Source organism: Macrobrachium nipponense, chromosome 38 (genome assembly GCF_015104395.2).
Source record: "Macrobrachium nipponense isolate FS-2020 chromosome 38, ASM1510439v2, whole genome shotgun sequence".
Taxonomy (NCBI): domain Eukaryota; kingdom Metazoa; phylum Arthropoda; class Malacostraca; order Decapoda; family Palaemonidae; genus Macrobrachium; species Macrobrachium nipponense.
The window spans coordinates 50,915,051-50,929,725 of NC_061098.1; positions in this window are offsets into that span (position 1 = coordinate 50,915,051).

Here is a 14,675-nt window from a genome sequence, read left to right on the forward strand (position 1 = left end):
AATAATTAAGCATTACATATATATATATATATATATATATATATATATAATATATATATAATAATATATATATATAATATATATTTACATAACATATATATATATATATATATATATATATATATATATATATATATATAATATATATATATATATCTATATATATATATATATATATAATATATATGGATATATATATATATATATATATATATATATATATATATATATATACTAAGCATATGAAGGCAGGCAGGAACACACAGGAATTGACATTTGACATTTAATCCGACGTTTCGCAATACATTATTGCATCCTCAGGGAATTCTACAATAGATGTAAATAAACTAATTTTTAAAAACTTAAAAAATCATAAAATTAAAAATAGTTATCGAAAAGTCAATTTAAAAGATCATATTTAAAACACAATAAGTTAGTTAAAACACAAGTTACAAAAAAAAAAAAAACATGGAATTGAGCATTAATCTACAAGGATTATTAAAAAAATATATAATAATAATAATAAAATAAAAAAGCCTCTTATTGTTTAGTTTTCGTTTCTGACTTCAGTTTTACTCTTGACTTTGCTCTAGGCAGGTTAGCCCTCCACCCTTTCCGTTTATTTTATTTATTTTTATTTTTATTATTATTAAATATTTTTTTGTTTAAATAAAACCTTGCAGATTAATGCTCAATTCCATGTTTTTTTTTTTTTTTTTTTTTGTAACTTGTGTTTTACTTAACTTATTGTGTTTTTAAATAATAAGGTCTTTTAAATTGACTTTTCGATAACTATTTTTAATTTATGATTTTTTAAGTTTTTAAAAATTAGTTTATTTACTCTATTGTAGAATTCCCTGAGGATGCAATAATGTATTGCGAAACGTTGGATTAAATGGTCAAATGTCAAATTTCTGTGTGTTCCTGCCTGCCTTCATATGCTTAGTGTGACTGTGCCGAGTGGCCCCCTGCTGATTTTTGGTTATATATATATATTTAATATATATATATATATATATTATATATATATATATATATATATATATATATATATATATATATATACATATATATATATATATATATATATTATATATATATATATATATATATATATATATATATATATATATATATACATATATATATATATATATATATATATATATATATATATATATATATATATATATATATATATATAGTATATATAAATATATATATATATATATATATATATATATATATATATATATATATATATATATATATATGTGTGTGTGTGTGTGTGTGTGTGTATGTGTGTATGCGCGCGTGTTTGTCAGTTTGCGCGTCTTATCCATATATTCATTTAAATTCCAATAGATGCATTTATAATTGTATTCAAGTACATTTTAGGTTTTAAACTTCGTTTTAATTTCAGTATATTGGTAGATTTTACCAAAGTAAGTAAGCGGTAGTCCGAATAATCCTTCAACAATGGGAGACAGGGTGATGTTTTGTGACGAAGTACGTTGCAACATACGTTTTACCCGAAGCTTCCACCGGAGTATGTTGCAATATATACAATGCGCGAAATGCTTATTCTGAAGCCTAATGAAATTCAATCTCACTCTTCGGTAAAAGTGCAAGAATTAAGATAGATTTTTCCGTTAAATGGAGATAGATTATGGTTAGGATTTGTTATGATTTGTTTTAATTAATCGCCTGAGTGCTAATTCCGACCAGGTAACCATGGTCGGAATTAGCACTCAGGTCAAGGGTCACGAATGTTACTGAGTATTTAAACGTGAGTACATTTGTGGATATGTGAAATATAATGGAACGAAAATTAGAAACTAATTTCCTTTAATAATTCATTATATCAACTGGATATTCTGTAAAGTTATAACATTACGATATTAATTGCAACCTTGAGGAATTAGTAAAAACATTTTCTTTGCAATAACATCAGTTTATCGAAATTCTTCGCATAAGTACCATTGCATTTTGAAAATAGGTTTTTCTGGTGCTTATGTAACAAAATCTTTTTTTATATTCGTTTTTTTCTCTCACTTTGAACATTTTCATTATAAACAGGGGTTTATTTAGTTGACCTATAAGTTCCTGTCTTCTTGTATGCGTTTTCTTTAGCCTGATCCACTCATAGTATCCACTTTATTTTAATAATACAATAAAATGATCATATGTGCAGTCTACAGTTTTCATGTTTCTTTGTTTATTTACCTAAAGCTGGAAATGTACCTAAAATGTAGATAAAAAATTTATTTACCCTGGTTCAAAAAACACTTTCATATATTTACAAAGTGTTCTCCTATTTTGCCTCATATTTTGAAGGCTCTATCTTTTTCCAATTTCCTCTTCTTCATTTACCAGTAACATCTGGAAAGAAATGTGGTCCCTGCCCTTTCTATCTTTTCATCGTTTCAATGTGTTTTGAATTTATGGTTGTAAATCCACGTTTATTGAAGCATTACCAAGACGCTAAACAACTCTGGGTTGGTAGTTATAGTAGTGGACACATCACCAACCCCTCATAACCTTCTCTCTTCTTTCCTCTCTCTCTCTTCCTCTCTCTCTCGCTCATCTCTCTCTCTCTCTCTCTCTCTCTGGGTACGAAGAAAGTCAAAATTAAAGGACAACATTGAGCAGTCGAGCAATATGAAAGTGTAATGAATCAACTGTATATTTTTTTTTTTGACCGCTGTTTTATTTATTCATTTCCTATATATAGCTGATGCAATCGGCTGGTGTGGAGACCTCTTCGCCTGACATGTGGTATTTTTTTCTACTCGTTTTCTTTTGTTTTGGGAATGTCTTCATTCGGACTTCGATTAACTGTTAGTTTGCTTAATGTGAAGCACGAAGTAACGGTATTGAGGAAAGGGAATTTCGTTTCCCTTTTGCTGTCTCTATGTTTTATTGATGTTTGAGTTGTTGGTTTGTTTATTAATGTTATTAGCTTATCCTCAATTTAACTGAACTCATGATGTGTTTGCAAAAAAAAAAAAAAAAAAAAAAGAAAAAAAAATTATTTTGTATATGCCAGGTTTTAATTACGGAACAGTTACTTGGACTCATGTTGGGTTTACAAAAAAAATAACCTTGTATATGCCATATTTTATTTATAAAAACTTTGGATGTAGGCTTTTTTCTTAGAGTTCAAGAGAACAGCAGAGAGAGAGAGAGAGAGAGAGAGAGGAGAGAGAGAGAGGGGAGAGAGAGTGATTCTAGGCAAGAGCTACCAATACTTTAGCATCCTATTGCCAATAGGTAGTTGAAGTATAAGACCCGTTCTTCAAATAGAATTGTTACACACACACACACGAACACACCCATACATACATACATATATACACACACACATATACATTATATATATATATATATATATATATATATACTATATATATATATATATATATATATATATATATATATATATATATATATGTATGTATGTATGTATATAAAGGGAATGCCACGGAGGAAAATGAAAACAGAAACCTGCCGAGATCTTTCGGTCTTAACGATCCTCTACTTAAGACCGAAAGATCTCGGCAGGTCTCGTGTTTTCATTTTCCTCCGTGGCATTCCCTTTATATACATACTTAACTACCGGAGTCGAGGCGGGTTGATGTTGTCTCCAAACCACGAATACTTCAGCGTGAGAAAGTATTTGAGGTGAGAGACGGCATATACCTTTAAAGCCTCTCGCGGTGGTTGGGTGGTATAGCTTCCACTGATGTTCCTGGATTTATAATGTACCTGCGTTCGCGCCCAAGTACAGGTAAATCTATTATCGAGAAAAAATTCCCCTTCGGTTAAGCATATATGAAAATATATTAATTCCGAGTAGAGCGAATTAGATATTAAAGGACATTGTAGCTCGATATATGTATATGAATCAACGGTAATGTGATATGACTTATATATATATAATATATATATATATATATATTCTATATATATATATTATATATATATATATATCACTATATATATATTGTATATATATATATATCTCTCTCTCTCTCTCTCTCTCTCTCTATATATATATATATATATATATATATATATATATATATTAATAAGTTTAATATATATATATATATATATGATATATAATATATATATATATATATAAAGATATATATATATATATAAGTAAATATATCTCTATATATTATATTTATATATATATATTATATATATATATATATCTATATATATATATATATATCTATATGATCTATAGTTCCTATATATATATATATATATATATCTATTATAATATCATATATATCTATAATATATATATGTATATCTATATATCTATAATATCTCTATATATCTATATATCTATATATATATATATATATATCTATATATATATATCTATATATATATACTTTTATATATATCTATATGTATATCATATATATATATATCTTCTCATATATATATCTATATATATCATATATATATATATATATATATTGAATAGTTATCACATCACCTTGTTTCATATAAATTATTCGAGCTACAAATGTTCTTTAATATCTAATTCGCTCTACCTTGGAATTAACATATTTAACTTGGTAGAGGGGATTTGGATATCGACTCTAATTACGAATACCCGAGTTCGGTGGTATTTATTAGGGTCAGAGTCTGTATAAACTATAACCTCACTTGTTATTCGAATCGATAACTTCACTGAAGTCCTGATTTCCTTCTCTGTCCGCTGGGCGGTGGTTCGAACCTATGAGAGGCCGAAATTAATAACAAGTAAAATATTCCCCTTCGGTTTACTTATATGGAAATATATTATTTCGAGGTACCGAGGTAAAGCGAATTAGATATTAAAAGACATACGAACTTATTAACGATGTGTCAGTGTTTGCGGTGGGTAGCTGATTCTCAGCGCGATCTGGTGCGTTTTCAGCATAAATCAGAACTTGTCGATCGATTACCTTTGATTTAGTGGGTTGTCGGTCTCTGTGTCCAGAATGGAAGTTTCCAATCACTTTTATGCAGTTAAGGATGCGGATTTTGAGGAGTGTCACCGCCCGTGTGCGTTTTTGTTTGTAATCTAATGAGATGACCAATAAGACAAGTGTGAGTTTGATTTGTTTTATGGTTAACATTTTCATTGCCGTTGAAGGAGCCGATTGTTGAAGACGGCGAAATTCTAAAGCTCAATTACTGTTAAAAAAGTGGTTGAAATGGCGTTGACGTTCAGTACCTTGCTGTGTACTTTGTAATTTCTTTTATGTGGTATTTTTTTCTACTCGTTTTCTTTTGTTTTGGGAATGTCTTCATTCGGACTTCGATTAACTGTTATTTTGCTTAATGTGAAGCACGAAGTAACGGTATTGAGGAAAGGGAATTTGGTTTCCCTTTTTGCTGTCTCTATGTCTTATTGATGTTTGAGTTGTTGGTTTATTAATGTTATTAGCTTATCCTCAATTTAACTGAACTCATGTTGTGTTTGCAAAAAAAAAAAAAAAAAAAAAAAAAGTAATTTGTATATGCCAGGTTTTATTTACGGAACAGTTACTTGGACTCATGTTGGGTTTACAAATAAAAAATAATTTTGTATATGCCATATTTTATTTATAAAAAACTTTGGATGTAGGCTGTTTTCTTAGAGTTCAAGAGAACAGCAGAGAGAGAGAGAGAGAGAGAGATGAGAGAGAGAGAGAGAAGGAGGGATTCCAATACTTTAGCATCTATTCCAAGGTAGTTTAAGTAGTAGAAGACGCCTTACGCCTTCAAAATAGAATTGTTACACACACACACACGAACACACCCATACATACATACACACGCACATATACATATATATATATATATATATATATATATTATATATATATATATATATATATATATATATATATATCTATATTATACACACACACACACACACACACACACACACACATATATATATATATATATATATATATATATATATATATATATCTTATATATATATATATATATATATATATATATATATATATATATATTCTACTTGAGACCGAAAGTTCTCGGCAGGTCTCGTGTTTTTCATTTTCCTCCGTGGCATTCCCTTTATATATATATATATATATATATATATATATATATATATATATATATATATATATATATTATATATATATATACATACATACATATATATATATATATATATATATATATATATATACTATATATATATATATATCTATATATATATAGATAATTGGGATAATACTCTTTCAACACAGACTGAAGAGATTGCCAATACCACAATGTCACACATGAAGTCAGACAATAAACTAAAACTTGGACTGACCATTTCCATCTAATATACTCCTTAGATTATGCCAAAACATTCAGGTACTTACTGCGAAAGCATGGGATGCACTGTCTCCTTTACTAAATAAGGGCCCTCCATTCTTCAAGTAAGTCATCTATCTTAAGTCAATCTATCTTTGGGTAAAGGTCGTCTTCCATTCCACCACCACTAACGGAAGATTGGTCGACTGGTTACGGGCCCATGGGAAAGGCTGAACTGCTTCATCAAGCTTTTAAAGCTAAGGAATGAGTTGAGGATGTCCCTTTCCCGGTGGTACTTGGTCATCCTGAACCTATTCTTTTACGAAATTTTCATTTCGCTCCAGGGATGTTAGAAAATTACGGATATATTGATAGCTGGGGTGGAGAAGATCCTCATGGTTTCTTCTTTTGTTTTTTAAAGATTCTAGTGTGCTGTCTACCAAGATAAGTAGATTCCATAGATTTTCATGTCGACGTAGTATCTTTATGGATGAGCGCAAGCTTAGTAATATAGTGCCTGTTCCAAAGAGTAGCATATCTGCAGACTGCAGTAACTACAGTCATTTCTATTATCCATGTGCTCTCAAAAGTTATTGAAAATTTATCTTTAAGCCATCTATATAAGTATGCAGAATCTAAAGGATTGTTACTGATAGTCCAATATGCATATAGGAAGCAGTTAGTTACACACAATGCTCTTTTAGACTTGACTTGCCATTCTCAAGGGAATCTTGATACGGATTTTGAGTGCAGAGTAATCCAAATAGATTTAAGTCCTGTTATCCATTTTGTAAATCACAAGACACATATTCATAAACTTCAGAATCTTGGAGTGGGTGGATATGTTTTTTGGATTACTTCGAGATTTCCTTACAGGTAGGCAACAGAGAGTTACCGTGAACGGGATCTTTAATGAAGTAAGACTTATTTTTTCTGGAGTTTCCACGAGGTAGTGTTCTTAATCCCTGTTATTTTTAGTGTGTAGTCGATGGTATGGACACCTGTTACAAGGGAGGAACGTCATGTTGGAAGACATACAATGGAAATGGAAGTGCGGGGTAGAAGGAAGAAGGGAAGACCAAGAAAGAGATGGCGTGATTGTGTAGGGGAAGATATGGAATTGAAAGTTAATAAATGAGAACGAGGCACAGGACAGAAATCGATGGAGACGACTCATTCGCAATGGCGACCCCATATAAAAATGGGTTTAAGCTAGGAAGAAGACAAGTGACATGGTTGTTGGCCTGGAAAACTAAATTTTTCAGTATGCCGATGATGCACACTTTTGGGTATAGTAAAGTCTCCACGTATGAGAAATGTAGCTGCCATCAGCCTAAATCAGAACATGGACTGTATCAGTAAATTGTGTAGAGGTGAGGTTTGAGGCTGTTCCAGTAAAAACAGAAACACTAGTATTGATTAGAAGATCTCATAACAGATTTCCCACCCCTCTTCCCTTCAGGTGGATGGAACTTCGCTGAATGATTCTGAATCTTTACTATTGTGGGTGTAACTTTTGACTCACACCCTAACCTTTGAGAAACATCTAATTAAGTTGTAGCAAATATCGCATTTAAGTTAGGTATTGTTCGTAAGGGCCTTGTATGTTTATAAATATAGAGATAAAATCAAAGCAATCTGGTTTAGGTCATTTGTACTTTCTTTACTAGAATACTTTTCTCTATCATGGAAGTCTTCTGCCAGAGATTTCTCTCTTTGAGATAGAGTGATACGTGATGGTAGGTTTCTCTTTCAAACAGTAACAGTTAGGACTTGGACCATCGACGAATGGTCTCTTGCTTGTCACTTTTCACAAGTATTTCAAAAGAGACCTTTTACATTCACATATACCTGCTGGGAGTAACCAGATTCTCAGAACGACAGCACCAAATATCAGTAAAATGTGCCTCGCTGTCGAAGTTTTCCAGACCAGAGGACCTTTATTCCTCACACCGTTGGACTGTGGAAACAGCCTCTCAGATGGCGTCGTTAATTGGAACTTCTGAAGTTGAAGAGAAGATGCAGTGCATTACTACTCTAATACTATCCTCCTTGCAGTTTAATACTTTATTGACCAATTGTTAATTTTTTTTCTTCTAAGCAGAGAAAAGTGGGAACTCCTCTATGTATTTTCCTTCAATTCCTCTTACTTCTTCTGGACACCATCATTCTTTGGAAGTTTGAATTTCAAGTCAATGGCCCCTTGTGGGTTTTCTCCATATGAATAGGTTTATAATAATAATAATAATAATAATAATAATAATAATAATGAATAATAATAATAATAATAATAATAATAATAATATAATAATAATAATGAAGAATTAATGAAATGCCCCAGTTGTGTTAAGAATATTTATTCTTACACTACTGTGGCTTTTAATTCTCAGTATTATAGCCTCGCTAAAGAGGTTCCATGGTTCATAAGATAAGAATAATGCTCAAGGGAATAATTATATATTCAGCCTCATATCTTGGACCTGAATGAAGATCACGCTGAGCAAATCAAGATTTAACCCATGATCATTATCTGAACGCAGTCGAGGTCCCTTCATTAATATGGACTCGGAATTGGAATTTAATTCGAATTCATTCTAAATTACCACAGAAAAATTTATTGACTGTGTTCTATGAATGGGATTTCAGAATTTATAAATTTTGTATTCAAAACTCAAAGATATATATTTAAATCTTCCATTTGTTTCAACATTATTACTTTTTAATGATTAATTTTTTATCCTTGTGACTGTAGACTTGTCATTAAATGTCTTAGCCTCAAACAACTTAAAATTCTAAAGTCTCCACGGCTTCTTAAACTATCACAACTAACATTCTATCCGGTGCAAATGTCAGACGACACACTGCATTCTGGTTCCGCTTTCTTCGTCTTTTCCATAAGCATGAAGACAATTATGGAAATGCTGTTTCCGACATTAGTAACTGAAAGTTATATAGTGAAAGACTTGGTTTATACCTCTGTGTATAGAGTATGTATTTATTCATTTACTTATCTATCTCATTTTTTTTTTCGGATGGCTACGGAGACAATTATACATAAAAATAAGATATACCACTTTTGACTGAAAGATATATGAAATTGAAAAGATTTTGTTTATACCCGAGAATCACGAGCATATTTTTATAATCTTTTCATTACATGAATTTTATTTAAAAATAAGTAGAACACCCACTTCCAATTCATTACAAATCTTCAACGACGGCAACCGAAGACACAGTGAAGACTCTCCTAGTCTTGAGAGAGAGAGAGAGAGAGAGAGAGAGAGAGAGAGAGAGAGAGAGAGAGAGATATATATGATCTCATTGAAAGTCAGTGGCCATAGATAAGTCTTTTGTGTTCCTTTAGCTCTTCATTCATTAACGAAAGTGCTTTTCTCCCCAGAGTTTTATATCAATAGCGTTCTTTCTTGTAAATGTCATAGAAAAATACGCCAGGAAATATTAGATACAAAGTTTTATTTCAAAGGCTCTTTGTGCTACATTGTTATTGGCGGATATAAGTTTGTTAAAAAGTTTGCATAGTTTGCACTACTGATTTATAGAATATATAGAATCTTCAGAAAATGTGTAGTTCATATCTTACAAGTCTTCATTTCCCAAGCTCTTTTTGTAAATATTGTCACAACTTCAGCTTTCCCACTTGAACTAGTCATCAATTCTGTGATGAGGCAACACTTCCTGTAGGTAAAGTGGATGTGCGAAGTGACTGATCAAACTTAAGTTAAAATTAAACAAAAACTGCTTATTTCAAATCACGTCAGAGTATGGTTAGTAATAAAAATAATAACAAATAACCACTTAAATTGCTATGAACAAGTAACTCGTATGCCACCTGATAACAAACTTTAAGTATTAACTGTACAGAGCTTGGAAAGTAAACATTTCCAAGGATTACATATGTGAAAAAACATGATATAATTTCATACATGATGAACGCTACAATCAGCAATCAATAGACGGAACTAAGATCATACACTAATAGTGTATACTTATAATTGCTACATACTGATAGGAGGTTATCAATGAAATTACTATGACAAGTTTATTGACAAATTTTAGCTTAATTTAAGTGGTATCTTTCTGTTCCAAGATGTTATAATGTGTCTGAGATGGTATCGTTTGATCATCGAATGTTGTAGGCAGACAGGGTTTCTGACCTTCGAAGAAGTTTCTTGTTGGTAAGCTTGGCCATCCTAGTCGAGTGCCTTTGAATGCTCCCGGGTAATAGATACTGGCAGCAGGTGTTCCAACAAAAGGAGGAGAAAAAATACTGGTCCAATCATTGATTTCCAAGTAGTAGGCACACCACCAAATCCAGTATTACAGGCATCAACCTGTATAAAAAAAAAAAGGTTTAGCAAGATTAGGAGCTTGCAACAAAGGAAGGCCTTGTCGTACTTTGCTAGATGTCAAGGCACGTAGAGGACAAAACCTTGAATATGACACCATACCTAAAAAAATATTTGTGTTTTTTTTTTATCACTAGGAGTGGGTAAATGAAGTTATAGCCTTTTACATTTGTATCCTCAGGTAATATGGAACCACTGCCAATGACATGTCCTAGGTATGTAACTTTAGCCTTACCAAATGAACTCTTAGCTAAATTAATAATGAGGTTAGCTTTCATGAGTCTTTTGAAGAGTTCTTTTTAAGGTCTTGATGTGTTTCATCTCAGGTGTTATTACCAATCTGGGTAAGTTATTTAGAATTACTCAAGGAGTCAATAATATTGGGAATACCAGGTAATGGATAAGCATCCTGACTGTTACAGAATTAACCTTTCTATAATCCGTCAACATAACGGATAGAATTGTTAGGCTTTTTGACTAAAATACAAGTTGATGCCCAAGGAGACTTACTTGGTGTGACCAAATCTAGTTTTAGTAAATGCTCAACCTCACCTCAGCCTTCAAGCTGGTAATAAACGATTGGACACCCGTTAAAAAGGTTGACAAACAGGACTGGTGTTTGGTTCTAGCACAACATGTTTCACTAAGGTACAACAACCAGGAGTGTCTGAACATAATGCAGGATAAGACTTCAGAACAGCCTCTAATTATTCACTTTCCACCTTAGGGAGATGACCAAGATACCATGAAAGGAGGAGAAAGAATCTCTGAATTACTAGCATCTTTCTTTTATGGATCCAGAGGAGCTAGACGTTTATTATTATCAACTGCCTCGGTTATTGGGGGTTTTTGGTGTAGAAGTCTCGATGGGAGCAGTTATCCTTGAGTTGTGAGTGGAGTGATCAGTGTCTCTACTCATCAGGAACACTACCTGAGAAATCTTTGTAGATTGGTATAGTTTTATAAGATTAGTTATGCCACTAACTGGAGCTTCCTGGAACGGGTCGATATACAAGTACATCATCTCCTACTTTGAAAGTTCTGAATTTGGCCTATTTATTAGAATGGTTTTTTCATATACGAATTTGACTGTTAGTTAAATTTCAATTGGCAAATTCTTAAATATAGTTAAGTTTAACCTTAAGAACTTTGAAGGTATTGGGGAAAAACTTACTTGCTGGTCTTTTAAAGTACCTCTTAAGATGTTTTCTTTTTACCATACTAAGGTTTGTCCTAGGTCTATGGAGAAATTCTAGTAGACTCATTAGGTGTACTCCTAAGTACACACACACACACACACACACACACACACACACACACACATATATATATATATATATATATATTATATATATATATATATATATATATATATGTATATATATATATATATATATATATATATATATATATATATATATATATATATATATATATATATATATATATATATATGTTACATAAAAGAGGGATTTGCCATGATATTTTAATGTATCGTGTAATATGAGAAGCTGTGACATTTCTTAGAATGTAGAGAAGTCAGTAGTCTTAACTTCCCTTAGAGACAGTGTTCGAGGTGACGAGCTTTGGGAATGCTGATGTGTCTTTTGCTATCTTAGCAAATCAGTGCATGTCCTGTTGCTACAGGCGATCACAAAAGATGACTTTGAAACTGGTTACAGGCAGTTACCTGGGGCGTGAACATTGTGGACAATGGTGAGAGTTTGTGTGACGTGGGAGCCTTTCCTCTCTACATATGAGAGCGTTAGATTACCATGAAGGGGAGACTATTACAGAGAGGCAGAGAGCCAAGATGGCTTCTGCGAACATAACTTTTATTGTAGTGTGGTGAATACTACAATAAAATTCCCCTTCGGTTAAGCATATATTAAATATATTAATTCCGAGTAGAGTGAATTAGATATTAAAGGAAATTTGTAGCTCGATGTATGTATATGAATCACGGTAATGTAATATGACTTATATATGACTACATGCTGTCATAAGCACCACAACACTACCGAAGTCAAGGTAGGTTAATGCTGGCTCCAAATCAGCGAATACCTGATGGGTGAAAGGTATTTGAGGGTGAGAGACGGTGGTGGAGTGGGTAAAAGCTTCACTGACGTTCCTGGATTTGTATGGTGTCCTGGGTTCGCGCCTGGCCGTCGACAATTCTATTATCGCCTAATAAAATTCCCCTTGGTTGGTTAAGCATATATGAAAATATATTAATTCCGAGGTAGAGTGAATTGGATATTAAAGGACATTTGTAGCTCTATATATATATATATATATATATATATATATATATATATATATATATATATATATATATGTATATATATATATATGTATATATATATATATATATATATATATATATATATATATATATATATATATATATATATACATATATATATACATATACATATATATATATATATATATATACTATATATATATATATATATATATATATATATATATATTATATACATATATATCTATATATATATATATCTATATATATATATATATATATATATATATATATATATATATCTATTATATATATATATATATGTATATGTATATACTATATATATATATATATATATATATATATATCTATATATATATATATATATATATATATATTATATATATATATATATATATATATATATATATACAATGAAGGTAGGGGAAGCACACCAACAGGTTTCAAGGAACTCATATTTATTAAGTTGCAAACGTTTCGAAGCCAACCAGCAGGCCTCATTTTCAAGCTAAAAAGTAACATACTAATTAGTACAATAAAATTAAGCTACAATATTAAATACAATGTAAAGTACAATAAAACAATCACAGTTAAAAACACAAATAAGGACCAACCGTTGAGTGTGAAGACAGAGGAAGGACTAACAAAAAAACGTAAGCAGTTCACGAGAGGTAAAGAGGTGTAGACGTGCATGGGGGTGTTCAGTGAGGGACCAGTTTTTTATAAACAAGATTCATTAATTGTTAAAACCTTGTGATTGGAAGCTCTGCCCAAAACCTGAAAGTCCTTGTACTGATCGAATACCTACATTTATCGGTATGATCCCTTATGTTGGAAAATTCGGGATTCGAAAGCTTAGTGCCAGTTCTATAGCTGGTAGCTCTATGACTGTCGATTCGGACCTTAAGTAACCTATGTGTCGATCCAATATAGGTTCCTCGATTACATCGAGGACAAGTAAACTTGTAAATGACACATGAGGTCATCAATGGATCCAAACGGTCCTTGAAGTTGAAAAGGCTACCGATATTCAGTGGGTTTGTAGGTATAATTTTGATTTTCATGGCAGGGAGATGACCAGACATTAAAGCGTGGAGTTCCCTATATTGGATCGACACATAGGTTACTTAAGGTCCGAATCGACAGTCATAGAGCTACCAGCTATAGAACTGGCACTAAGCTTTCGAATCCCGAATTTTCCAACATAAGGGATCATACCGATAAAATGTAGGTATTCGATCCAGTACAAGGACTTTCAGGTTTTGGCAGAGCTTCCAATCACAAGGTTTTAACAATTAATGAATCTTTGTTTATTAAAAAACTGGTCCCCTCACTGAACACCCATGCCACGTCTACACCTCTTTACCTCTCGTGAACTGCTTACGTTTTTTGTTAGTCCTTCCTCTGTCTTCACACTCAACGGTTGGTCCTTATTTGTGTTTTAACTGTGATTGTTTTATTGTACTTTTACATTGTGTATTTTAATATTTTAGCTTAATTTTATTGTACTAATTAGATATTGTTACTTTTTAGCTTGAAATGAGGCCTGCTGGTTGCTTCGAAACGTTGCAACTTAATAAATATGAGTTCCTTGACCTGTTGGTGTGCTTCCCCTACCTTCATTGTATAGTTGGGTTTAGAGAAACCTCCGCTGTTTAATATATATATATATATATATATATATATATATA